At 39.3% G+C, this 27,856-nt stretch overlaps 1 long non-coding RNA gene across 1 annotated transcript in view; it reads left to right on the top strand.

Annotated features, from left to right (window-relative positions):
- Nucleotides 1-27,454, top strand: part of LOC128311746 (uncharacterized) — a 59,977-nt gene extending 32,523 nt beyond the window's left edge. The window contains exon 3 of the long non-coding RNA XR_008290279.1: nt 26,965-27,454. This is a non-coding gene — a long non-coding RNA (uncharacterized LOC128311746). The remainder of the gene's footprint in view (nt 1-26,964) is intronic.
- The last annotated feature ends 402 nt before the right edge of the window (nt 27,455-27,856 follow it).

Below are 27,856 nucleotides of genomic sequence, written 5' to 3'. Positions count from 1 at the left end.
AAGCACACATGAAACATTCTCCAAGATAGATCACAAGTTAGGCTATGAAACAAATCTCAATAAATGTAAGAAGACTGAAATCAAATCAAGCAATTTTTCCAATCACAATGGTATGAAACTAAAAGTCAATTATAAGAAAAAAACCCTGGGAAAAACGCAAACACCTAGAGGTTAAACAACATGCTACTACGCAGCCGATAGGTCAATGAGGAAATCAAAAAAGAAATAAAAAAACAACAACCTGGAAACGAATGGGAAAATGGGAACACAACATTTCAAAATCTTCGGGATGCAGCAAAAGCAGTTCTAAGACCGCTGTTTATAGCAATACAGGTGTACCTCAAGAAACAAAAATCTCAAATAAACAAAGTAACCTTCCACCTAAGTGAACTAAAAAGAACAAAAAAAGGGCGCCTGGGTGGCTCAGTCAGTTAAGCATCTGACTTCCGCTCACGTCATGAGATCGAGCCCCGTGTTGAGCTCCAATCTTGCTTAAGACTCTCTCTATCCTTCTCCCTCTGCCCCTTCCCCCCTCAAAAAAAAAAAAAAAAAAAAAAAAAAAAAAAAAGAGCATAGGCCCATAAAAGCATTTTCCCAGAGAAGACATAGAGATGGTCAAGAGACACACGAAAAAATGCTCAGCGTCAGTAATTATCAGGGAGGTGGAAATCAAAACCACAATGAGATATCACCTCACACTAGTCAGAATGGCCCGCGTCAAAAAGACAAGAAATAACAAGTAGTGGTGAGGATGTGGAGAAAAGGGAACTCTTGTGCACTGTTGGTGGGAATATAAATTGGTGCTGCCGCCATGGAAAACCCTACTGAGTTATTTTTCACTCAGAAAAATGAAACTATATTGCACACCTGAAACTAATAAAACACTCTATGTTATCTAACTGGAATTAAAATAAAACTTAAAAAATCACAAAAAAGTAAAAATAGAAATACCATATGATCCAGTAATTCTACTTCTGGGTATTTACCCAAAGTAAATGAAAACACTAATTTGAAAAGGTATAGACACCCCTATGTTTATAGTAACATTATTTACAATAGTCAAGATATGGAAGCAGCCCATGTTCGTTGAGTGATCGAATGGATAAAGAGGATTACACACACACACACACACACACACACACACACACACACACACTGGAGTATTAGCCATAAAAAAGGAGGAGACCTTGCTGTTTGTGACAACATGGATGGACCTACATGGTATAATGTTAAGTTAAATAAGTCAAAAAGGAAAAGACAAATGCCATAAAATTTCGCTTATATGTGGAATCTTAAAAACAAAACAAATGAACGAATAAATATAAAACAAATAGAAATCAGAAAACTAGAGACTAAACTGGGGTTGCCCGAGGGGAGTTCGGTGAGGGATGGATGAAATAGGTGAAGAGATTAAGAGGTACAAACTTCCAGGTTAAAAGAAGCCAAGAAGATGAAACATACAGCATGGGGGAATATACTCTATAATATTGCAATAATTTTGTAAGGTGACTGATGGTAACTACATTTATTGTGGTGAGCATTTCATATTGTATACAATTGTCAAATCACCCTATTGTACAGCTGAAACTAACATTATATTGTATGTCAACTATACTTAAAAAAAAAGACCTAAGAAAAAGAGATTTGTACTTGAGTCTGAATTATCAAGGTAAAGACCAAACTTATTTGAAAGGAATATGGGGTTCCAATACATCAAGGTTGCAGATGGACTGCACAAGGGCCGTTCAGCTTTGTCTGGGTTTAAAGGCCTTGAGGAATATGTTTTAGCTCAAGCAGAAGACAGCACAGAAACCATTTATTTCAGTGCAGGGACTGATAGAAAGTTCCGAGTGGAGAGAGAGAGAATATGGAATTAAAAAAAAAGGATAAACAAAAAGAAGGGAATTCTGTATGTCAGGGAATGGCAGGAAAAGGGTTCTTTCTGGAGTCGATGTGGACAAAATGACATGAGCTGATACAAAATTCCTGGTAGTATTAACATATGGACAAGCATTAGTTTTGGATATCTTCTCTGAAACAGTTGATACTTTAGTATATTTCAGTCATTATAAGTCTCGTAAAATGCTTGAAATGTTTGTATATATTTGACTATTTTTACAATATGTATTTTACTATTGTGTCTGTATCAGAGAACTTGTAATGGAATAGAATTGTTTAAAAAAAATTTTTTTTAACATTTATTTATTTTGAGACAGAGAGAGACAGAGCATGAACAGGGGAGGGGCAGAGAGAGAGGGAGACACAGAATCCGAAGCAGGCTCCAGGCTCTGAGCTGTCAGCACAGAGCCCGATGCGGGGCTCGAACTCACGGGCCGTGAGATCATGACCTGAGCCGAAGTCGGACGCTTAACCGACCAAGCCACCCAGGCGCCCCTAGAATTGTTTTTTAAAAAAGAGCTATGATTGAGGGAGGTAAACCATAAGAGACTTTTAAATACAGAGAACAAACTGAGGGCTGACGGAGGTGGGGAGAATGGGTGATGGGCATTAAGGAGGGTACTTGTTGGGATGAGCACTGGGTGTTATATGTAAGTGATGAATCACTGGGTTCTCCTCCTGAAGCCAAGACTACACTGTATGTTAACTAACTTGAGAATAAAAATAAATAAAAAATTTAAAAAAAAGTAAAAAGAGCTATGATTGAGGACATGATGGAAAGGCAGTCATTGGAAAACTGAGAAATAAAAATACGGTAACTATATATAACAAGACTCTAAATATCCTAAATAGATTCTCATGGTTCTGGTTGCCAGAGGAGAGAGAGGAATGACTAGGTAGAGCACAGGTCATTTTTAGAGAGATGCTCAATGGTGGATGCATAACATTCTACAGTTGCCCCTAAGACCATACAACACAAAGACTGTGCCCATTAAACTATGAACTTAATAATGTATCAATATTGGCCAATCCATTGTAACAAATGGGCACATGTTGGGATGAGCACCGGGTATTGTGTGGAAGTGATGAACCCCTAAATTCTACTCCTGAAACTAATATTACACTACATGTGAACTAACTGGAATTTAAATAAAAACTTGAAATACAAAAATTGCAATACACCTACCACATTTATACAAGACATTAACAATACGGGCAAGTGTGAGAGAGGGGGAAATTAGAATCCTCTACTTTCTACTCAGTATTTCTGTGAAACTAAACTTGCTCTAAAAATTAAAGCCTGGTTGTGAAGAAAAGTTCTCATGGTAAAGGGACACATATCAAGGTTAGAGATAGGCGTGGTGTTAGGAATGTTGTGGGAATCAGGGAGTCTATCACTGGGAAAGAGAATAGGGTAAAAGGTGGAGCTCACCACAGAAAGCTATGGAGTAGTGAGAAGCAACAGACTGGGTATACACACAGGAATGCACGCAGATCTCAAAAACCTATTGGTGAATAGTAAAAAGCAAGAAAGAGATTGGATAAATAGCATGATGCCTTTTATGTACATTAAGATACCTGCATACCCCATGATAGTACACATTTATGATAACATATACAAATAAAGAGATAACTAATTAGGAAGTGCATGAGAATGGTCTCTATGGTGAAGGATGGGAATGAAGACAAATGTGAATACATATATTCAATTTTAGTATATGTGCTACCTAAGTGAGCACGAATACATATATTCAGATATGCATATAAGAAAGAAGTCTTGGGGTGCCTGGGTGGCTCAGTTGGTTGGGCGTCCAATCTTGCAGTTCGTGAGTTCAAGCCCTGCGTTGGGCTCTGAGCTGACAGCTCGGAGCCTGGAGCCTGTTTCGGATTCTGTGTCTCCCTCCCTCTGCCCCTTCCCCACTCATGCTCTGTCTGTCTCTGTCTCTCAAAAATGAATAAATGTTAAAAAAAATTAAAAATAAAAAAAATGGTGATCACATGGTGAGTTATTGCTTTAGGCGGGGTTGAATCCACTTTATATCTAGCTGCATTTCTTTCCTGAGTTACCTCTTCCACTCTCATAATTATAAAAATATTTATATGCTAATAACATCCAAGTGAATACCCAGCCTTGACCTCTTCTGTGACCTTAATATCCATAAAAGCACATATCTGCCTGAACCTCCGTACGCATGTCTGTTCGGGAACTCCAACTCAGGAAGTCAAAACACACATCTTGATTATCTTCCCAAATTTGCTTCTATCCTAGTGTTCTCCCACCTTGTATACTGGCATCAGAATTTACTCATTTGTTCAGGCCAGAGCCTATATTCCCTTGGATACATCTATTTCTCTCACTAGAAGCCCTCCAATAGTAAAAAAACCAAAAAAACAAAAACCAAAAAAACAACCCGGCCCCCCCCCCCAAAAACCAATAATAATCGAAACCACTACCAAGTTTTATTGCCTCTACCTCTAAAACATTTCCCCAGTCCAGCTACATCTTATCATCTTCATGGACACCTCTTAAATTTACTCCCCTGCCATTTCTTTTCTGGACGATTTCAATAGTCTCCCAAATGGTTCCTGCTACCCCTCAGTGAAGAAGTGTGACTTTTAAAAGGCCATGTTATCAAATTTCCCTTGAAAAAAATAAAGGCTGGGATATAGAACAGGAGTAAACAAGGAGTCAGGGAAGAGATCTTTGAGGAAGTAATATTTGAATTTGAGAAATTAGAAGGTATAGGATGAGCAATGTAGAGGGAAGAGAGTATTTGGGGCAGAAGAAATAGCAAGTGTAAAAACTATGAGGAGGTAACCAGCTTGATGTTCTGAAGATTAGCAGGGAACGGGAGCAGGTGGTAGGAGATGAGGTGGGAAAGGGATGCAGGGGCCAGATCTCATGCCTGGCAGGGCTTGCTAAGAAACTTGGATTTTAGGGGCACATGGGTGGCTCAGTTAAGCATCCAACTCTTGATTTCAGCTCAGGTCATGATCTCATGGTTTGTGGGATCACAGGCAGTGTGGAGCCTGCTTGCAATTCTCTCTCCCCCTCATCTGCCCCTCCCCTGCTCCCTCTTTCTTTCTCTCAAAATAAATAAATAACCATTAAAAAAAAAGAAACTTGGATTTTATTTTAAGTACACTGGAATATCATTGGAGCGTCACGGGGGCCCTGGGGTAAGAGAGACAGAAAGAAGTTCAAGCTTGAAAAGCCCGGTAAATGGATGAAATGTGTAACATTAACAGTAGTCAAATACTTGCGGGTGGTGCCTTTTAAAGGCAGGAGCTACACATTCTCAGAAGTTTTCTAACAGAAACCGGATGGTTATTAATCAGAAGTGCTGGGCTGCTTTTCATCTGACAGGGAGCAGAACTCAGTAACTTCAAAGTTCCTTTGAATATCTTCTAAAATAGCCTTTCTAATGTAACATCTGGTAAGATGATCTGAGCCATAGGTATTGAAATCAACCCTCTTACAACTGGTCTTCTGGCTGCCACTGTTATCTCCTACTCAATTATCCTTCCAACCCAACTGTCGCATCCCCATTATTATTATATCTCTTATTAAACATTTCGTGGGGGTTAGCTGGCGTCTGAACACTGGGGAAAGTAGTACACACTGGCTCAGAGGCTGGACTCTGATCCGAAGATCTACATAGGTAATGTTTAATGGTGATCAACTCAAAGGTCACAATTTTTAGTTACCACTACCAAGTGGCATCACACTGATGGACGGATGTTCAGGGGCATATAAAGTTCCCTTAGCGCTCTCATGGGTGACAGCAATGGCTGACTGCCTCCTTCGAAAGGAGCTCTGCCAAGATGCAGGAGGTCCCAAACTTCTCATTTCCCCAAGCCATGTCCTCCTGTGTTCCTAATATTATTTACCTTACATGGTTACAAATATTATGTATTAAAGCTATTTCACGGAGATCCGCACCCAGGTGACAGGTGCAACATCTTACCATCCCATCGGTGCCACATTGCTACACAACCCACAGATTGTGTAAAGATTATTACTCGTTGCACATGAATACCTGCATTGTAGGTATGCAGTGATGACCAGTCTGGCAGCATTCAAAACCATTTATCTTACTGGTCTAGGTAGTTGAGAACATTTTCAAGGCCAATTAATAATAATAATAATTCACAAATTTGCGCTTTCAAACATGTTGGTACTTTCTGCCTCAAAACCTCATCCTCTCCCTGCATTCAAATAACTCCTAGACATAAACCTTGTGTCCTGGCATCAGCTTTGAAAATCCTTCCCTGAAACTTCTTTGAATCTGAGTTAGATGCCTTCCTCTGACCTGCTTCAGGCAATACAAAGAACACATTTATCACACCACACTATAATTTATTAAGTACTCTTATTAGGTTGTGGCTCCCTGGAGTCAGAGATAGAGGTCAGCACATAGCACGATGCAGAACCTACAGTGAGATGTCAGTAAAGGTTTCTTTTTTAAATTTCAATGTTAGTTAACATACAGCGCAATATTGGTTTCCGGAGTAGAATTCAGAGATTCATCATTTACATACAACGCCCATGCTCATCCCAACGAATGCTCATCCCTCCTTATTACCCATCACCTATCTGGTCCATCTTCCACCCACCTCCCTCCATCGACCCTCAGTTTGTTCTCTATCATAAAGAGACTCTTGTGGTTTGTTTCCCTCCCTTCTCTTTATCTCCCTGCTCCTTCCCTAGAATAAACCTAACTCAGTGCCCCAGCTATAAATAGGAATTGGGCCACTGATTTTCTGTCGCGACCGGCGCGACAAACACCGAGGTCAGGGTCCTGAGGGTAGGGGAATGCAAGAAAAAAGAGAGAGAAGAAAGTTTGGGAACAGGAGGGTCCCCTGGGCTGATGGCCCAAGTGACGGCTTTATTGTTGCTGTACACAATCTTTTATATCTGGACTCTTATGGGTCAGGCCATTCTAAGAATAAACAGGTTTCACATAATCGCTGCCAACCAAAACATTTAGTTCTGTGTTTCTTGTGCATTTTCTAGACGGGTCACAACAAGACCTTGTTGATAAGATTGCTAGCAAAACACAATTCCCATGTTTGTTTCTATCTGACTCGGGGTAGAAAAAGGGAGGTAGCATTACTGCCAACACCTGCAGACCACAGGCTTCAGGAATTAACTTTCTCAGCCTTGACAAGGCTTTCATATGCCCTTGAAAGTGGGGGAATGGGAGGGGGAACCACCGGGTTAGCTAAGTCAACAGGGAACGTTGCTCGACCCGGTCTCAGCCTGGCGCCGGGGCCGGCCTCCCACATGAATGGGAGGGGAACCACCGGGTTGGCTGAGTCAACAGGGAACATTGCTCGACCCGGTCTCAGCCTGGCACCGGGGCCCGGCCCCCCACAATTTTCATGACTGAGATTCACATATCAGTTCCCACTGGAAGAGGAGGAAAGCAGCACAGCAGTTTTAGAAGAGTTTAAACCCTTTAGTAGACATTGACTCCAAACTCTTACATGTGATGGATGGGATCCTCTCCCTTGTGGTCCTGCCTTTGTTTCCAACCACTCTCCCCTGGTGTCTCACAGCTATAATACTGAGCTTGCTTCAACACTTGAAATGAGGCTGGTTCACTCTCTTGTGCCTCATATCCTCTGAATCATTTGCATCCATGTGCCTGCATATCTCTATTCATTTTCCTCTTAGACCACCAATTCCCTTTGTTGCATTAACTTATACACATTTTTCAGGTATTGTGTCCAACACAATTTTTTCAAGAAACCTACTCTCATCCTATAGGTAATACAGAAGCCCTGCCTTGGACTTCACTTAGCAATCTACATTCACCTTTATGGTAACTCTTATCTTTGGCCACACATCAAATCACTTGAGAAAGCTTAAAAAGTGCTGATGCCTGGATCCTTTGCCCAGAAGTTCTGATTTACTCTACTCTGGAAATCAGTTTTCAATGAGTATTGAGAACCACTGATCTAGCGTAACATTACTTACATTTCTTTTTAATGTTTATTTATTTTTGAAAGAGAGGGAGAGAGGGAGAGATAGAGAGAGAGGGAGACACAGAATCTGAAGCAGGCTCCAGGCTCTGAGCTGTCAGCCCAGAGCCCAATGTGGGGCTGGAGCCCATGGACCATGAGATCATGACCTGGGCTGAAGTCCGGTGCTTATCTGGCTGAGCCACCCAGGTTCCTATAGCATAACATTACTTTTTAAATTATAGGTCTCTCTCACTAGATTGAATGATGTGATAGCAGACATGTGTTTAGATTGTTCACTAACCTCAATACCAATACTCTTGACTGTCATAGTATAGATAAACGATTACTATCTGCTGAACGAATGAAGAAAAGTCTGGCTGCAGTGTCCACGTTGGGACTAAATGTATAAAGCAAGTCTATTTTTTGTGTAGTTCTTTTTTAAATTTATTTTTAATTATTTTTAACCTTTATTTACTTTTGAGAGAGAGACAGAGAGTGAGCAGGGGAGGAGCGGAGAGAGAGGGAGACACAGAATCCAAAGCAGGCTCCAGGACCTGAGCTGCCTGCATAGAGCTCAACGCGGGGCTCGAACTCATCAACCGTGAGATCATGACCTGAGCCGAAGTCAGACGCTCAACCTACTGAGCCACCCAGGCGCTCCAATTTTTTGTGTATTTCTAAACACTTTGATCATATAAGTGGAAGATTTAAATGGGACTTCTTACCTCAATTACAATGGTGACAGGGAATAAGCTTTGGTCATCCACCCAGCCTTCCACACAGGGCTCTATGTCTGGCCCACTAGTGTTGCAGAAGGTACCATTCAGGTGAAGGAACTGCCCCTGGGGATGGATGAAGCGATGACATTTCTCTGGCTTCGTGTTTGAGTCCAGTGGGATGGAGATTCTCAGGAGTACCTCTTGGCTGAAGATCCCAGTGCTGTTAGCAGAGGCCGTGTCATTGTGAAGGATGTGGACCCAGCAGCAGTGACCAGGGATGGCTGCAGTGAAGTTCTCCAATAAAATATGAGTTTTCACTATGAGGCTGGAGATACAAAGGAAAATTATCTGAAGGATCTGGAATCTCCCCAGGCCTCCATCTTGATCCAGGAGGCACTGAAGGGCCATGGAGGCTGAAGAGTCAATCTGTAAGAGAAGGCACAATGACTTTACTGAAATAAGTTCAAAGGGAGAAAATATTTCCTTTCGCTATGTCACACTAAGTGCATATATTTTTTTAATGGTTATTTATTTTGGAAGAGAGAGAGAGTGTGTGTGTGCACACACATGAATGAAGGAGGGGCAGAGAGAGAGGGAGAGAGAATTCCAAGCAGGCTCCCTGCTGTTAGCATGGAGCTGGACATGGGCCTTGAACCCAGGAACCATGAGATCATGACCTGAGTTGAAATCAAGAGTCGGAAGCTCAACTGACTGAGCCACCCAGGTGCCCCCACACTAAGTGCATATGGATCCTGACCCCACTTTCTCCTTAGTGGGCCCTGCCTGACCGACACAGAAGACTGGTGGGAGGTTTTACCCCAAGTCTTCTGAGGCAGCTAGATAGTTTCCATAAAGTCACAGATACATGTATTTGGCAAAGAGACTTAGCTGTTGACAACTAAACTTGCTTAAAAGACTACTCAGTGAATGATCCTGACCTTACAGGCTCCTGGGAAGTCAGTAGAGTTTAGACGGAAATATCCCTGTTTGGCATATAACCTAAAACACACCTGTTCAATCATCTAGTATTTTCAGAAAAGGGATGTATGGAGGCCCAAGGGTGAACTTCTTTGTGATATTCCTGTGTAAAGAGCAGAGAGCAGGGATTTGTCTTGATTAGAACTGCATTTTTATTAAAGATTAAAGAAAACCATCCTCAGTTAAATCAAAGTGGCATGTTGTGAACGAATGCTAACTTTTGGTAACTGAAGTCCTGCTACAGTTTAAATCACACCGTAACAGCGGTTTTAAGATTTTTGAAATGAGGAAATTTCAAAATGGGGGAAGGAAATTGTATTTTTTCTGTAATGGTTTGTTTTCCCAGAGTTACTGAGTCATCCGAATAGCATTTTGGACTAACTTTCTTTGCTATTGCTGTAAATAAACCAATGTCATGTGTTTATATGTATTTGTATATTATATTTTTATTTATAAGTTTCTAAGTGAAACATGAGGTCAGTGTTTCAAGGTCTTATAATCCAGTTAATAAGAGATAGATACATAAATAATTACACTGCAATGTCGTAAGATAATTATAAGAGAAATACACAGTGTGCTGTGGAAAAATGAAAAAGACAATGTTTCATGATTCCCGGGGAGACGCCATGGGCCAAGGAAATGGTCTTTATAGAAGTGAACTTTTAACTACTCTTGAAGGAAGATTCTTGAGACAATAAAGCAGTGGGTGAACAATTGAAAAAAAACCAGTTTATAACCAAGAGAATAATAAGCATACAATCATAGGAAAAGGTAAATAATATTTGTGCACTTATAAGATATTCAAAAGATGGAATCTACAGAATATACAGGGCAATAATGGGAGAAGGTAGGTTGATTTTTAAAAATCTTTAGAATTTATTCTGCAGACTAGAGTTTCTTATTCTTTTTAAAAAATTTTTAAAGTTTTTATTTAAAATCCAGTTAGTTAACATACAGTGTAATATTAGTGGCAGGTGCACAATATAGTAGTGATTCAACAGTTCCATGCATCACCTGGTGCTTACCATGACAAGTGCCCTCCTTAATCCCCATCACCTATTTGCCCATCCCTCTGCCCACCTCCCCTCTGGTAACTGTCCGTTTGTTCTCTATAGTTAAGAGTCTATTTCTTGGTTTGCCTGTCTCTCTCTTTCTTCCCTTTGCTCATTTGTTTTGTTTCTTAAATTCCACAGATGAGTGAGATAATATGGTATTTGTCTTTCTCTGACTGACTTATTTTGCCTAACACAATACTCTCTAGCTCTACCCATGTCATTGCAAATGGCAAGATTTCATGCTTTTTTGTGGCTGAGTAATATTTCATTATATGTATAATATGTAATATTCCATTATTTATATCTATATCTATATCTATCTATATCATGCCACATATATATATATATATATATGCCACATATTTATCCATTCATCAGTCAATGGACACTTGAGCTGTTTCCATGATTTGGCTGTTGTAGATAATGCTGCTATAAACATCGGGGTGCATGTATCCCTTTAAGTTAGTATTTTTGTATTCTTTGGGTAAATAGTCAGTAGTGCAATTGCTGGATTGTAGGGTAGTTTTATTTTTAGTTTCTTGAGGAACTTCCATACTGTTTTCCGGAGTGGCTGCACCAGTTTGCCTTCTCACCAACAGTGGGAGTCCCCTTTCCCACTGGGAAAGAGGGCTCCTCTTTCTCCACATCCTTGCCAACACCTGTTGTTTCTCATGTTGTTGATTTTAGCCATTCTGACAGGTCTGAGGTGATAGCTCATTGAAGTTTTGAATTATATTTCCCTGATGATCAGTGATGTTGAACACCTTCTCATATGTCTGTTGCCCATCTGGATGTCTTCTTTGGAGAAATGTTTATTCATCTCTTCTGCCTATTTTTAATTGATTATTTGTTTTTTGGGTGTTGAGCTTGATAAGTTCTTTATAGGCTTTAGATACTAACCCTTTATCAGACATGTCATTTGCAAACATCTTCTCCCATTCCATCAGTTGCCTTTTAGTTCTGTTGATTGTTTCCTTTGATGTGCAGAAGCTTTTTATTTTGATGAAGTCCCAATAGTTTATTTGTTTATTTAATTTCTTTTGTTTCCATTGCCTCAGGAGACATATCTAGAGAGAAGTTGCTACAGCTGATGTCAAAGAGGTCACTGCCTGTGTTCTCTAAGATTTCAATGGTTTCCTGTCTCTCATTTAGGTCTTACATCCATTTTGAGTCTATTTTTGTGTATGGTGAAAGAAAGTGGTCCAGTTCCATTCTTCTGGATATTGCTGTCCAGTATTCCCAATACTATTTGTTGAAGGGATCTGTCTTCTTCCCTTTGGATATTCTTTCCTGCTTTGTTGAAGATTAATTGACCATATAGTTGTGGGTTCATTTCTAGGTTTTCTATTCTGTTCCATTGACCTGTGTGTCTATTTTTGTGCCAGTATCATACTGTTTTGATCACTACAGCTTTGTAATATAATTTGAAGTCCAGAATGTGATGTCTCCAGCTTTGCTTTTCTTTTTCAAGGTGGTTTTGGCTATTCAGAGTCTTATTCTTGAATTTCAAATTCATCACTTGTGGGACACCTTAGAAAGTAGATCTATGTCCAGCCTGCAGAGATTCCTTTTCAGGAAATGACTTAAATGGAACAATTACAAAGATGAAATTTCTTGAATCATTGGGTGCTATTGTAAAGCTTTTGAAAGAGGGATATCTTAGTCTTCTAGGGCTACCGTAACAAAATTACACAGACTGGGTGGCTTAAACAACAGAAAGTATTTTGTTTCAGTTCTGTTGTTAGAAACAACAGAAAGTTAGAAACTAGAAATCAAGAAAGATAAAGCTGGTTCTATTTGCTTTTCTTTTGTTCTTTTTTAAGTTTTTAATTTAAATTCCAGTTAATTAACATACAGTATAATATTAGTTTCAGGTGTACAATTTAGTGATTCAACACTTCCATACAATACCCAGTGCTCATCATGACTAGTGCACTCCTTAATTCCCATCACCTACTTCACCCATCCCCCCCACCCTGACTCTAGCATGTATGAAGCTATTATATCTGAGATCCTCTGTTTCTCTACCTATAAAATGGAAATAGTATGACTTGCCTTATCTCTCAAAGTATTTATGAGGACCAAATCAGATCTGAAAGCACAGCATAAATATTAAAATATCACATACAAAACAAACTTGTATAGGAATGTTCATAGCAGCATTATTCATAATAGCCAAAAAGTGAAAATAACTAACTCAAAGATCCATCAATCAGTGAATGGATAAACAAAAATAACATAGCTATATTTAGCCATAAAAAGGAATGAAATACTGATGCATGTTACAATGTGGATGAACCTTCAAAACTTTATACTAAGTGATAGAAGCCAGAAACAAAAAACCACCTTATATGATTCCACTTATATGAAATGTCCAGAGCAGATGAATCCACAAGGAAATCATATTAGTGGTTTCAGGGCAGGGGGTGAAGGGGATAGGGAGGATTAGGGAGTCACTGCTAATGGGGACAAGGCTGATGAAAATGTTTTGAAATTAAGATCATGGAGATGGCTGCATGACTCTGTGAATATACTAGAAACCACCGAACTGTACACTTTAAAAGGATCAGTTTATAGTACATGAATTATATTTCTATTTTAGAAATTCTACAATAAAAATACGTTATACAAATATTAAAGGAAAAAGAAAGCTGGAAAGTTTAAAAGCACGTGGAAACTAAACAACATACTCCCGGACAACCAATGGGCCAAAGAAGAAATCAAAAGGAAAGTAAAAACAATCTTGAAACAAACAGAAATGAAAACACAACACACCGAAACCTATGGATGCTGCAAATCAGTTCTTAGAGAGGTTTAAAGAAATGCAAGCATCTATATTAAAAAACAGAAAAGTCTCCAGCAACCTAATTTTACATCACAAAGAACTAGAAAAAGAAGAACAAATTAAGCCACAGTTTGTTATAGAAGAAAGGATATAATAGAGCAGAATGGAAATAAATGAAATAGAGACTAGAAAAACAATAGAAAAGGGATGAGCACTGGGTGTTGTATGTAGGTGATGAATCACAGGAATCTACCCTCGATATCAAGAGCACACTGTATACACTGTATGTTAGCTAACTTGACAATAAATTATATTAAAAAAAAGAAAAAAGAAAAACAATAGAAAAGATCAAGATCAATGACTAAGAGCTGTTTTTTTTTTTTTTGAAAATGTGAACAAACTGGCAAACCTTTTGCTAGACTACTCAGAAAAAAAAAGAAGACTAAAACAGAAATGAAAGAGGAGGCATTTCAACTGATACTACATGAAAACATAGGATCATGAGACTGCTGTGAACAATTATATGCCAATAAATTAGATAACCTAGAAGAATGGGTAGATTCTAAGAAGCATACAGTCTACTAAGACTGAATGAAAGAAATAGAAAATTTGAACAGACCAATAATGAATAGAGGGATTGAATCAGTAATCAAAAATTTCCCAATACAGAAAAGCCCAGGACCAGATGGCTTTACTGGTGAATTCTACCAAAAACTTGAAGAAGAATTAATGCCAATCCTTCTCAAACTCTTCAAAACATTGAAGACAAACTCATTTTATGAGACCAGCAGTACCCTGATACTAAAGCCAAATAAGGACACTGCAAGAAAACAATAGACCAATACCCTTGATGAATATAGATGTAAAAATTCTTAGCAAAATAGTAGTAAGCAAAATTCAACAACACATCAAAGGATTATATTCCATGACCAAGTGGGATGCTGGGATGGTTCAACATAAATAAAACATTAAATATGATATACCACATTAATAAAATAAATGATAAAATTATAGGACACCCTCAATAGATGTAGACAAAATATTTGGCAAAATTCAACACGGTTTCATGATAAAAAACCCCAACAAATTGAGTATAGAAGGAACATACCTCCACATAATAAAGGTCATATGTGAAACACCCACAGCTAACATCATAGTCAACAGTAAAAGGCTAAAAACAAACTCTTCTTCTAATGTCAGGAACAAGGCAAAGTTGCCTACTCTCAACACTCTTATTCAACATAATACAGGAAATCCTAGATAAAGCATTCAGGCAAGATAAAGAAACAAAAGGAATTCAAATTTGAAAGGAAGAAGTAAAGTTGTTATCTGCAAATGATATAATCTTATATATAGGAGATCCTAAAACTCAACCAAAGAATTTTGGAACTAATCAAGGAATTCAATAGTCCACCCACAGGTATTAGTGGCATTTCCATACACTAACAGTGAATTATATGAAGAAAAAAAAATCCCATTCATATTAAAATAAAAAACAATAAATATCTAGGAATTAGTTTAACCAAGGAAGAGAAAGATCTGTACAATGAAAAATATAAGACACTGATGAAAGAAATTAAAGAAGACACAAATAAATAGAATGATACTACTTGTTCACGAATGGGAAAAATTAACATTTTTTTTTTTTTTTGGGACAGAGAGAGACAGAGCATGAATGGGGGAGGGGCAGAGAGAGAGGGTGACACAGAATCGGAAACAGGCTCCAGGCTCTGAGCCATCAGCCCAGAGCCTGACGCGGGGCTCGAACTCACGGACCACGAGATCGTGACCTGGCTGAAGTCGGACGCTTAACCGACTGCGCCACCCAGGCGCCCCGAAAAATTAACATTTTTAAATGTCCATACTATCTAAAGCCATCTATAGATTTAATGCAATCCCTACTAAATTCCAATGGCATTTTTCACAGAAATAGAAAATACAATCTTATAATTCATATGGAACCACAAAGGACCCTAAATAGCCAAAGAAATTATGTGAAAGTGTGATATCACTCTTCCTGATATCAAGCTATATTACAAAGAGTAATTAAAATATCATGGTACTGGCATAAAAGTAGACACACAGTAAAGTGGAATAGAATAGAGTCTCTAGACATAAGTGCCCACATATATGGTCAACTAATATTTGACAAGAAAACCAAGAATACTCAATGGTGGAAGGAAGTCTCTTCAACAAATGGTGGTAAATAACCAAATGCAGAAAAACGAATGGGCCCATATACCACTCACAAAAATTAACCCAAAATGGAGGAAAGACTTAAATATGAGGCCCAATAAATGAAAACTCTTAGAAGAAATCATAGAGAAGAAGCTCCTTGACACAGGTCTTGGCAATGATTATTTGGATATGACAACAACAGCACAAACACATAAGCAAAAATAAACAAGTAAGAGTACTCAAACTAACAATCTTCCTCATAACAAAAGAAACAATAGACAAAATGAAAAAGCAACAACCTATGGAATAGGAGAAAATATTTGCAAACGATATATTGGATAAGCCATTAATATCCAAAATATGTAGAGAACTCATATAACTCAGTAACAAACAAAAACAGATTTAAAAATAGGCAGATGAACTAAACAGAGATTTTTTTTTTAAAGATACCCCAAATAACCAACAAATACTGAAAAGATGCTCAACGTCACTAATTACCACGGAAATGCAAATCAAAGCCACTGTGGGATATCACCTCACACTTGTTAGAATAGCTAGGATCAAGAAGGCAAGCTGTAAGTGCTGGCGAGGTGGTGGAGAAAAGGGAACCCTTGTACACTGTTGGCGGCCATGTAAATTAGTGCAGCTACCATGGAAAACAATATGGACGTTTCTCAAAAAGTTAAACATAGAACTACCATATGATCCAGCAATCCCACTTGTGGGTATATATCCAAAAGAAATCAAGATATTGAAAAGATGTTTGCACTCTCATGTTTATTGTAGCATGCTTCAAAATAGCCAAGATGTGGAAAAACCTAAGTGTTCGTTGATGGATGAATGGATAAAGAAGATTTGGTATATGTATCAATGGGATATTATTCAGCCATGAGAAAGAAGAAAATTATGCCAATTGAGACAACATGTTGAACTTTGGGGGCACTATATTATGCGATATGTCAGAGGGAGGATGATAGATATTGTATATAACTTGTATGTCAAATCTAAAAAAGCCAAACTTTTAGAAACTGAGAGTAGAATGGTGGTTATCAGGATCTGGGCAGTGGGGGAATTGGTGAGCTGTTTAAGGATACAAACTTGCAAGTAGTAGATAAATAAGTTCTGGAGTCCTAATGCATACCCAAGTGATTATAGAAAATATTGTATTATCGATTTTAACCTGGGTAAAGGACTGGATTTTAAATGTCCTCAACACAAAAAAGTAATTATAATTTTGTGACACAAATGAGGTGTTCGCTAAGGTTATGATGGTAATCATTTTGCAACATACAAATGTATCAAATCAACATGACCTACATCTTAAACTTATACATTATTATATGTCATTAAATGTCACTAAAAGACAAACAAACAAAAACTAGAAACAATCCATATGGCCTTCACCAGGTGAATGGTTAAATCAGCTTTTGTATACACATGCCATGTATTTAGCAAAAAAAAAAAACCAAAAAAAAAAAAACAAGTGTTGATATACGTAGCATTTCCTGTAAGATAGGTTTAGTGATGTTGAAATCCCTTAGCTTTTGTTAGTTTTGGAAAGTCCTTATCTCCTTCATTTCTGAAAGACAGTTTTGCTGGGTATAGTGTTCTTGATTAATATTTTTCTTTTATTATTTTGAGTATATCATCTCACTCTCTTTTGCCTGCAAGGTTTCAGTTCAGGTTTCTGGTCATAGTGTTACAGCAGCTCCCTTGAATGTGATGAATCACTTTTCTCCTGCTGCTTTCAAAATTCTCTTTGTGTTTGACCCTCAACAATTTCATTATAATGCGTTTCAGTGAAGCTCTTTTCAGGTTTAACCTATTTGGGGTCTTCTGGGTCTCTTGAATCTGACGTCCATTTCTCTCCTCAAGTTTGGGAAGTTTTCAACCATTATTTCTTCAAATTAACTTTTGTCCTTTTCTCTTCTTCTTGGATTCCCATAACACATATATTATTTCCTTGGTTGTATCATAGAGCCCATAGGCTTTCTTTACTCTTTTTCATTCTTTTTTTCTTATATAACTGGGCTTATTTTCTAGTTCTTTGATTCTTTCTTCTGCATGGTTGAGTCTTCTGTTGAAATTTTCTATTTAATTCTTTATTTAACTCATTATATTCTTTAGCTCTAGGATTTCTATTTGGTTTCTTTGGACAGTTTCTATTCCTTTGTTGAATTTCTTCTCTTCCAGATTTATAGGTTTACTTTGGCAAGAAAAGATTTTCACTAATCAGCTCAGCTTGGAGTACTGGATGGGTCAGTTGATAGCACACATGGGCAGGTGGGGTCTGTTATTGGCATGTCTAGTTGACAAGACCACTGACTATTCTCTGAGGTTGGGGCAGGGCTTCTTCTGGCTGGGCTCCACCTATAAGTGGGGATGGTGGCTCCCTATTGGGCGAAGCAGCTGGATTTACTCTGTGATCAGGTGAGGCCACTAGCTGGGCTCTGCAATTACCAGCTGGTTGGGTGAAGTCGCAGACCATTCTTTGGTAAGGTGGTGCCACTAATTGGATTTTGTGGTTGGACAGGGCTTCAAACTAAGTTATGCAATTGCTCTTGGTTGTTGGGATCTTAGGCTGTGCTCCCCAACTGGATGGAGTTTTTGGGTGGACCCTGTGTTCAAGTGGGCCATAGGCAGAGCTTCACAGTTGGATGAGGCCTTAGGCTGTACTCTATGATTAAGCAGAGCTGTAAGTTATGCCCAAATTTGAGTGAGTATGCAGGCTGGACTTCATGATCAAGTAGGCCACTGACTTTGGTCTACTGTTGAGCAAGTTTGCTGGCTGGGTCTCTGGTTGGGGAGGGGCTACCAGGTGTGTTGCACAGTTGGATAGGATTAGAGGCTATGCACGTGGTTCAGCAGGTTTGCTGTCTGGGCTTCCTTGTTGTGTGGGCTACAGGCAATGCTCCATAATAGGGTGGTGTCACTAGATAAGGCTTACCTGAGGCAAGGCCATAGACTGGATTCTGCTGTGGGGTGGAGTGGTTGTCTGAGCTCTGTGGCTGTGAGATGTCATGGTCTGGGTTCTGAGGCTGACGAGAGTCATTGCTCAGGGTCCCTGGTTATGTGGGGGCCAGAGGCTATTCTTTTATTTTCTTTATTTTCTTTCTCTATTATTGCAAGCATTCTTTTTTAAATTAATTTATTTTTTAAATTTATATCCAAGTTAGCATATAGTGCAACAATGATTTCAGGAGTAGATTCCTTAATTCCCTTACCCATTAGGCCCATTCTGCCTCTCACAACCCCTCCAGTAGCCCTATGTTTGTTCTCCATATTTAAGAGTCTCTTCCGTTTTGTCTCCCTCCCTGTTTTCATATTCTTTCTGTTTTCCTTCCCTTATGTTTATCTGTTTTGTATCTTAAAATCCTCATATGAGTGAAGTCATATGATATTTGTCTTTCTCTGACTGACTAATTTCGCTTAGCATAATACACTCCAGTTCCATCCGTGTAGTAGCAAATGACAAGACTCTATTCTTTTTGCTTGCTGAGTAATACTCCATTGTGTGTGTGTGTGTGCACGTGTGTGTGCATATCACACATCTTTTTACAAAAAAATTTTTTTAACGTTTATTTATTTTTGAGACAGAGAGAGACAGAGCATGAACGGGGGAGGGTCAGAGAGAGAGAGAGGGAGACACAGAATGTGAAACAGGCTCCAGGCTCTGAGCTGTCAGCACAGAGCCCGATGCGGGGCTTGAACTCACGAACTGCGAGATCATGACCTGAGCCGAAGTCGGACGCTTAACCGACTGAGCCACCCAGGCGCCCCTCCCACATCTTCTTTATCCATTCATCTGTCGATGGACATTTTGGCTCTTTCCATACTTTGGCTGTTGTCGATAGTGTTGCTATAAACATTGGGATGCACGTGCCCCTTTGAAACAGCATACCTGTATCCCTTGGATAAATACCTAGTAGTGCAATTGCTGGGTCATAGGGTAGTTCTATTTTTAATTTTTTGAGGAAGCTCCATACTGTGTTCCAGAGTGGCTGCACCAATTTTCATTTCCACCAGCAGAGCAAAAGAGATCCTCCTTCTCCACATCCTCGCCAACATCTGTTGTCAGAGTTAATGTTAGCCACTCTGACAGGTGTGAGGTGGTATCTCATTGTGGTTTTGATTTGTATTTCCCTGATGATGAGTGATGTGGAGCATTTTTTCATGTGTACATTGGCCACCTGGATGTCTTCTTTGGAGAAGTGTCTATTCATGTCTTTTGCCCATTTCTTCACTGGATTATTTGTTTTTTTGGGTGTTGAGTTTGATAAGTTCTTTATAGATTTTGGATACTAACCCTTTAAATGATATGTCGTTTGCAAATATCTTCTCCCATTCCATTGGCTGCCTTTTAGTTTTGCTGGTTGTTTCCTTCACTGTGCAGAAGCTTTTTATTTTGATGAGGTCCCAATAGTTCATTTTTGCTTTTGTTTCCCTTGCCTCTGGAGACGTGTTGAGTAAGAAGTTGCTGCGGCCAAGATCAAAGAGGTTTTTGCCAGCTTTCTCCTTGAGGATTTTGATGGCTTCCTGTCTTATGTTTAGATCTTTCACCCATTTTGAGTTTATTTTTGTGTCTGGTGTAAGAAAGTGGTCCAGGTTCATTTTTCTGCATGTTGCTGTCCAGTTTTCCCAGCACCACTTGCTGAAGAGACTGTATTCCATTGGATGTTCTTTCCTGCTCTGTCAAAGATTAGTTGGCCGTATGTTTGTGGGTCCATTTCTGGGTTCTCTATTCTGTTCCATGGATTTAAGTGTCTGTTTTTGTGCCAGTACCATACTGTCTTGATGATTACAGCTTTGTAATACAGCTTGAAGTCTGGTATTGTGATGCCTCCAGCTTTGGTTCTCTTTTTCAAGATTGGCAATTTGGGGTCTTTCCTGGTTCCATACAAACTTTAGGATTGTTCTAGCTCTCTGAAGAATGCTGGTGTTATTTTGATAGGGATTGCATTGAATATATAGATTGCTTTGGGTAGTTTTGACATTTTAACAATATTTGTTCTTCATATCCAGGAGCATGGAATCTTTTTCCACTTCTTTGTGTCTTCTTCAATTTCTTTCATAAGCTTTCTATGGTTTTCAATGTATAGGTTTTTCACCTCTTTGGTTAGATTTATTTCTAGGTATTTTATGGTTTTTGATCCAATTGTAAATGGGATTGATTCCTTGATTTCTCTTTCTGTTGCCTCATTATTGGTGTCTAGGAATGCAACCGACTTCTGTGCATTGATTTTATAGCTTGCGATTTTGCCGAATTCATGGATCAGTTCTAGCAGTTTTTTGGTGGAATCCTTTGGGTTTTCCATATAGAGTATCATGTCATCTGCAAAGAGTGAAAGTTTGACCTCCTCCTGGCCAATTTGGATGCCTTTCATTTCTTTGTGTTATCTTATTGCAGAGGCTAAGACTTCCAATACTATGTTGAACAACAGTGGCGAGAGTGGACATCCCTGTCTTGTTCCTGACCTTAGGGGGAAAGCTCTCAGTTTTCCCCATTGAAGATGATATTAATGTTGGGTCTTTCATATATGGCTTTTATGATCTCGAGGTATGCTCCTTCTATCCCTACTTTCTTGAGGGTTTTTATCAAGGAAGGATGCTGTATTTTGTCAAAAGCTTTCTCTGCATCTATTGAGAAGATCATGTGGTTCTTGTCCTTTCCTTTAATGATGTGATGAATCACATTGATTGTTTTGTGGATATTGATCCAGCCCTGCATCCCAGGTATAAGTCCCACTTGGTCATGGTGAATAATTTTTTTATTGTATTGTTGGATCCGCTTGGCTAATATCTTGTGGAATTTTGCATCCATGTTCATCAGGGAAATTGGTCTATAGTTCCACTTTTTACTGGGGTCTTTTTCTGGTTTTGGAATCAAGGTAATGCTGGCTTCATAGGATGAGTTTGGAAGTTTTCTTCCATTTCCATTTTTTGGAACAGCTTCAAGAGAATAGGTGTTAACTCGTCTTTAAATGTTTCATAGAATTCCTCTGGAAAGCCATCTGGCCCTGGACTGTTTTTTGGGAGACTTTTGATTACTAATTTGATTTCTTTACTGGTTATGGGTCTGTTCAAATTTTCTATTTCTTCCTGTTTCAGTTTTGGTAGTGTATATGTTTCTAGGAATTTGTCCATTTCTTCCAGATTGCCCATTTTATTGACATATAATTGCTTGTAACATTCTCTTATTATTGTTTGCATTTCTGCTGTGTTGGTTGTAATAGCTCCTCTTTCATTCTTGATTTTGTTTATTTGGATCCTTTCCTTTTTCTTTTTGATCAAACTGGCTAGGGGTTTATCAATTTTGTTAATTCTTTCAAAGAATCAGCTTCTGGTTTCATTGATCTGTTCTACTGTATTGTTGTTGTTGTTGTTGTTTGTTTGTTTGTTTTATTTTGTTTTGTTTCAATAGCATTGATTTTTGCTTTAATCTTTATTATTTCCTGTCTTCTGCTGTTTTTGGGTTTTATTTGCTGTTCTTTTTCCAGTTCTTTAAGGTGTAAGGTTAGGTTGTGTATCTGAGAACTTTCTTTCTTCTTTAGAAAGGCCTGGATTGCTGTATACTTCCCTCCTATGACTGCCTTTGCTGCATCCCAGAGCATTTGGGCTGTGATGTTATCATTTTCATTGGCTTCCATGTACTTAAAAAAATTTTTTTTTAATGTTTATTTATTTTTGAAGGAGAGAGAGACAGAGTGTGAGTGGGGAAAGGGCAGAGAGAGAGAGGGAGACACAGAATCTGAAGCAGGCTCCAGGCTCTGAGCTGTCAGCACAGAGTCCAACGCGGGGCTCAAGCTCACAAACCGTGAGATCATGACCTGAGCCAAAGGTACATGCTTAACTGACTGAACCGCCCAGGCACCCCCATGTACTTTTTAATTTACTCTTTAACTTCTTGGTTAGCCCATTCATTCTTTAGTAGGATGGTCTTTAGTTTCCAAGTATTTGTTATGTTTCCACAATTTTTCTTGTGGTTGATTTTGAGTTGCATAGCATTGTGGTCTGAAAATATGCATGGTATGATCTCGATCTTTTTGTACTCGGTGAGGGTTGATTTGTGTCCCAGTATGTGAAATATTCTGGAGAATGTTCCATGCGCACTGGAAAGCAATGTGTATTCTGCTGCTTTAGGATGAAATGTTCTGAATATATCTGTTAAGTCCATCTGATCCAGTGTGTCATTCAAAGTCACTGTTTCCTTGTTGATTTTCTGTTTAGATTATCTGCCCATTGCTGTAAGTGGAGTGTTGAAGTCCCCTACTATTATGGTATTATCAATGAGTTTGTTTATGTTTATGATTAATCAATTTATATATTTGGGTGCTCTCACATTTGGAGCATGAATGTTTACAATTGTTAGGTCTTCCAACAGACACATGAAAAGATGCTCAATGTCGCTCCTCATCAGGGAAATACAAATCAAAACCACACTCAGATATCACCTCACACCAGAGTGGCCACAATGAACAAATCAGGAGACTATAGATGCTGGAGAGGATGTGGAGAAACAGGAACCCTCTTGCCCTGTTGGTGGGAATGCAAATTGGTGCAGCCACTCTGGAAAACAGTGTGGAAGTTCCTCAAAAAATTAAAAATAGAACTACCCTATGATCAGCAATAGCACTGCTAGGAATTTACTCAAGGGATACAGGAGTACTGATGCATAGGGGCACTTGTACCCCAATGTTTATAGCAGCACTCTCAACAATAACCAAATTATGGAAAGAGCCTAAATGTCCATCAACTGATGAATGGATAAAGAAATTGTGGTTTATATACACAATGGAGTACTACGTGGCAGTGAGAAAGAATGAAATATGGCCCTTTGTAGCAACGTGGATGGAACTGGAGAGTGTTATGCTAAGTGAAATAAGCCATACAGAGAAAGACAGATACCATATGTTTTCACTCTTATGTGGATTCTGAGAAACTTAACAGAAACCCATGGGGGAGGGGAAGGAAAAAAAAAAAAAGAGGTTAGAGTGGGAGAGAGCCAAAGCATAAGAGACTCGTAAAAACTGAGAACAAACTGAGGGTTGATGGGGGGTGGGAGGGAGGGGAGGATGGGTGATGGTATTGAGGAGGGCACCTTTTGGGATGAGCACTGGGTGTTGTATGGAAACCAATTTGACAATAAATTTCATATATTGAAAAAAACCCACAAAACAATTGTTAGGTCTTCTTGGTGGATAGACCCCTTAATTATCATATAATGCCTTTCTTCATCTCTTGTTACAGTCCCTATTTTGAAGTCTAGATTATCTGATATAAGTATGGCTACTTTGGCTTTCTTTTGTTGACCGTTAGCATGATAGATGGTTCTCCATCCCCTTACTTCCAATCTGAAGGTGTCTTTAGGTCTAAAGTGGGTCTCTTGTCAACAGCACATAGATGGATCTTGTTTTCTTATCCATTCTGTTACCCTATGTCTTTTGATTAGAGTATTTAGTCCATTGACATTTAGAGTGAGTACTGAAAGATAGGAATTTATTGCCATTATGACGCTTGTAGAGTTGGAGTTTCTGGTCATGTTCTCTGGTCCTTTCTAATCTTTTGTTGCTTTGGGTATATATATACATCTTTTCTCCCCTCAGAAAGTCCCCCTTAACATTTCTTGCAGGGCTGGTTTAGTGGCCACAAACTCCTTTAATTTTGTTTGTCTGGGAAATTTTTTATCTCTCCTTCTATTTTGAATGACAGCCTTGCTGGATAAAGAATTCTTGGCTGCATAGTTTTCCAATTCAGCGCATTGAATATATCCTGCCACTTCTTTCTGGTATGCCAAGTTTCTGGGGATAGGTCTGCGGCAAACCTGAAACGTCTTCCCTTTGTAGGTCAAGGACTTTTTTCCCTTGGTGCTTTCATGATTCTTTCCTTGCCTGAGTATTTTGTGAATTTGACTATGAGATGCCTTGTTGATGGTCAGTTTTTGTTGAATCTTATGTGAGTCTTCTGTGCTTCCTGGATTTTAATGTCTGTGTCTTTCCCCAGGTTAGGAAAGTTTTCCGCTATGATTTGCTCATGTAACCCTTCTACCCATTTTTCTCTCTCTTCATCAGCTGGGATCCCTATGATTCTGATGTTGTTCCTTTTTAATGATCACTGATTTCTCCAATTCTTAAATCTTGCTCTTTCCCTTAGTTTCCCTCTTTTTTTTTTTTTCTGCTTCGTTATTCTCCATAAGTTTGTCCTGGCCAGAGGCCATTCTTAACAGTTGAGAAAGACTTGGTCTTGGATGCCTATCCAAGTGAGACCACTGGATGGGCTCTATGGATACCTGGATTCCCTTGCTAGACTTCCTGGCTTAATGGGAATGGAGGCTACACCCAGCAGTTGGGCAGGACTGTGAATATGCTTTCCTTCCCGGGCAGGGCCGCATAACCAGCTCCACAGCTGGTATAGTTTGTTGGCTGGGGACCCAAATCAGGCAGAGCTACCAACTGAGCTCTCTGTCAAGATGGGGCCTCCAGCTCAGCTCTGCAGATGGGCAGAAAAACTGGCTGGGTTCTCTTCTCGATGCCACTGCAAACAGGAACATGGTCTGTCAAGATCTAAGCACTGGTTAATGCAAGCTTTGTCCCTTCTTCATCCCTATCTGAGTCCCAGTGGCGGAGCCCTGCAGTTTTTCCCAGTAATCCCCATGAGGTGATACCTGGCTGGACTTTCTGGGAAGCAGCTCCCAATGTTGAGGGAACTGATGTCTACCTTGCGTTCTCTTTTTCTCACTGGAGAAACCGTAGGCTCAGGATGGAGTTTCTCAGTGTGGTGTCGCGCTGGCATGGAGGTGGGGCAATATGGTCAGACTGTAGCCACTCCTCTTGCTCTTCTAATGTGATCCTGTGGTTCAGTGTTGCTTCAGCCTCACTTCTGGGCTCTGGGATTTTCACAATGGTGTCTTTCTATGGACAGTTGCCAGCTGATCTTCTTTCGTGGGGGACTGAAGTTGGGAACAGCTTACGTTACCATTTTGATGACGTCACTCTCCCATATTATTTTTTGTATATAAAACAATTTTTAATTAGCAGAAGCTTAAAAAAAAACGGGAAATAGTTTAGTAGTGGCCAAAGGTAGAAAAGGGAATGACAGAAGCAGGAAAGAGGTATTACTTATAACAGTACATGAGGGATACGAGTGGAGATAGAACTGTTTGTTACTTTGATTGAGGTGGTGGGAACTGAGATCAAGAGCTGGACATTCAAACCACTGAACCACCCAGACACCCCTCAACAAACATTTCAATCAAATATTAACTAGTGATGCTTGGGTGGCTTAGTCATTATTAAGCATTCGACTTTGGCTCAGGTTATGATCATGTGGTTCCTGGGTTCGAGCCCCACATCTGGCTCTATGCTGACAGCTCAGAGCCTAGAGCCTGCTTCAGATTCTGTGTCTTGATCCCTCTCTGCCTGTCTCCTGCTCGTGCTCTGTCTCTCTTTTTCTCTCAAAAATAAATAAACATTAAAATAAATAAATAAATAAAAATAAAAAATACCTAAGGGATTAGAAGTTTATATGCAAACCGTAAGTACAAGAAGCTTGGAATGGCTATATAAGTATGACAAAACACATGCTTAAAGTCAAGGAACACTATCAGAGATAAAGAAGCCTCATTCATAATGATGAAATCGCCAATGAATCAGGACTCTAAACACTAGCACCGAAAAGATCTTCAAATATATTACATAAATTTAAAAAAAGGCTTGAGAAAATAAACCCTTACGTGAACTTACCACTGCCTTCCTTCTGTATCTACATTGCAAGGAATCTAAGATTCCTAAGGTGATTGAAACTGAAGTGTAGTATCAGTTACCAAAATGTAGTAATTGCACCACATTTCACTTTGTTTTGATTAACAACAAAGGATCTTATGTATTACCTTAATCTAAATTCAGCGCTAAACAAGAAAAGTATTTGATTTTTCTTTCCACAGAAAAATCACACAACCATTCTTTTTTTGTCGCTCAGGTTTCATTTTCCGGAAATGATTGAAGACTGCACAGCAGGCTTATTTTAGTTTATTTGGGGGGTTAAATACATGACAAAGTCCAATGCTAATTTCAGAAGCTGCTGTGAAAGGTCACTAAGGGGAAGCACATTCAGAGATTAAAATCTTAAACAGATTTCTTTGTCAACAGAAGTGTCCCTGGTATATAATTTTCTCTATGGCTCTGCTAAAAAATTAACGCCTCCTGGTTCCAAAAGATCTGGGGATCCTGTTTCCACTGCTCTGCTGCAGGAGTGATGTGAGTGAGGTCACACTGACGTAGTGTGAGTTAATAAAAGGAAGCCTTTTTGTCCCTTTGAATTTATCTCCATAAAGTCATTGTGTCTCCTCTGGAGGATCACCTGTTCATACTCAATGGCCTTTCAGGAGCTCCTGGATCAGGATGGTGGCCTGGGGAAATTCCATATCCTTCAGATAATTTTAGTTCTTCCTTTCATGCGGATGCTATTATGCCATATGATTTTGGAGAACTTCACTACAGCCATTCCTGGTCATCACTGCTGGGTGAACATCCTTGACAATGACACAGTCTCTGATAATGATACTGGGATCCTCAGCCCTGAGGCCCTCCTCAGAATCTCCATCGCATTGAACTCAGAATCGAGGCCAGAGACATGTCAGCGCTTTATCCATCCCCAGTGGCAGCTTCTTCATCTGAATGGAACCTTCACCAACATGACTGAGCCAGACACAGAGGCCTGTCTGGATGGCTGGGTTTATGACCAAAGCTCCTTCCTCTCTACCATTGTGTCTGAGGTAAGAGGCCCCTTTTACCTCTTGTGAGTACTAAGTCTGGGTATTTAGAATGACAGAATAAGCATGATTCAAGTGTTCAGTTATTGTGTAGGTATTGCAGTCAGCTCTCTTTCATTCTTTTAGCAAATAGTGATTGCTTATCTTCTTTTTTAAAACATTTTTTTAATGTTTATTTATCTTTGAGAGAGACAGAGACAGAATGTGAGTGGGTTAGGGGCAGAGAGAGAGAGAGAGAGAGGGAGACACAGAATCCAAAGCAGGCTCCAGGCTCTGAGCTGTCAGCACAGAGCCTGACACGGGGCTTGAACCCACGAACTATGAGATCATGATCTGAGCTGAAGTCGGACACCCAACCGACTGAGCCATGCAGGTGCCCCTAAAACATTTTTTAATGTTTATTTCTTTTTTTTTCAACGTTTTTTTTTGGGGGGGGGGACAGAGAGAGACAGAGCATGAACGGGGGAGGGGCAGAGAGAGAGGGAGACACAGAATCAGAAACAGG

The sequence above is a fragment of the Acinonyx jubatus genome, chromosome D1 (assembly GCF_027475565.1).
Source record: "Acinonyx jubatus isolate Ajub_Pintada_27869175 chromosome D1, VMU_Ajub_asm_v1.0, whole genome shotgun sequence".
Classification (NCBI taxonomy): domain Eukaryota; kingdom Metazoa; phylum Chordata; class Mammalia; order Carnivora; family Felidae; genus Acinonyx; species Acinonyx jubatus.
The sequence above is the reverse complement of the archived record's forward strand: the minus strand, read 5'-3'. Positions and strand labels throughout refer to the sequence as shown.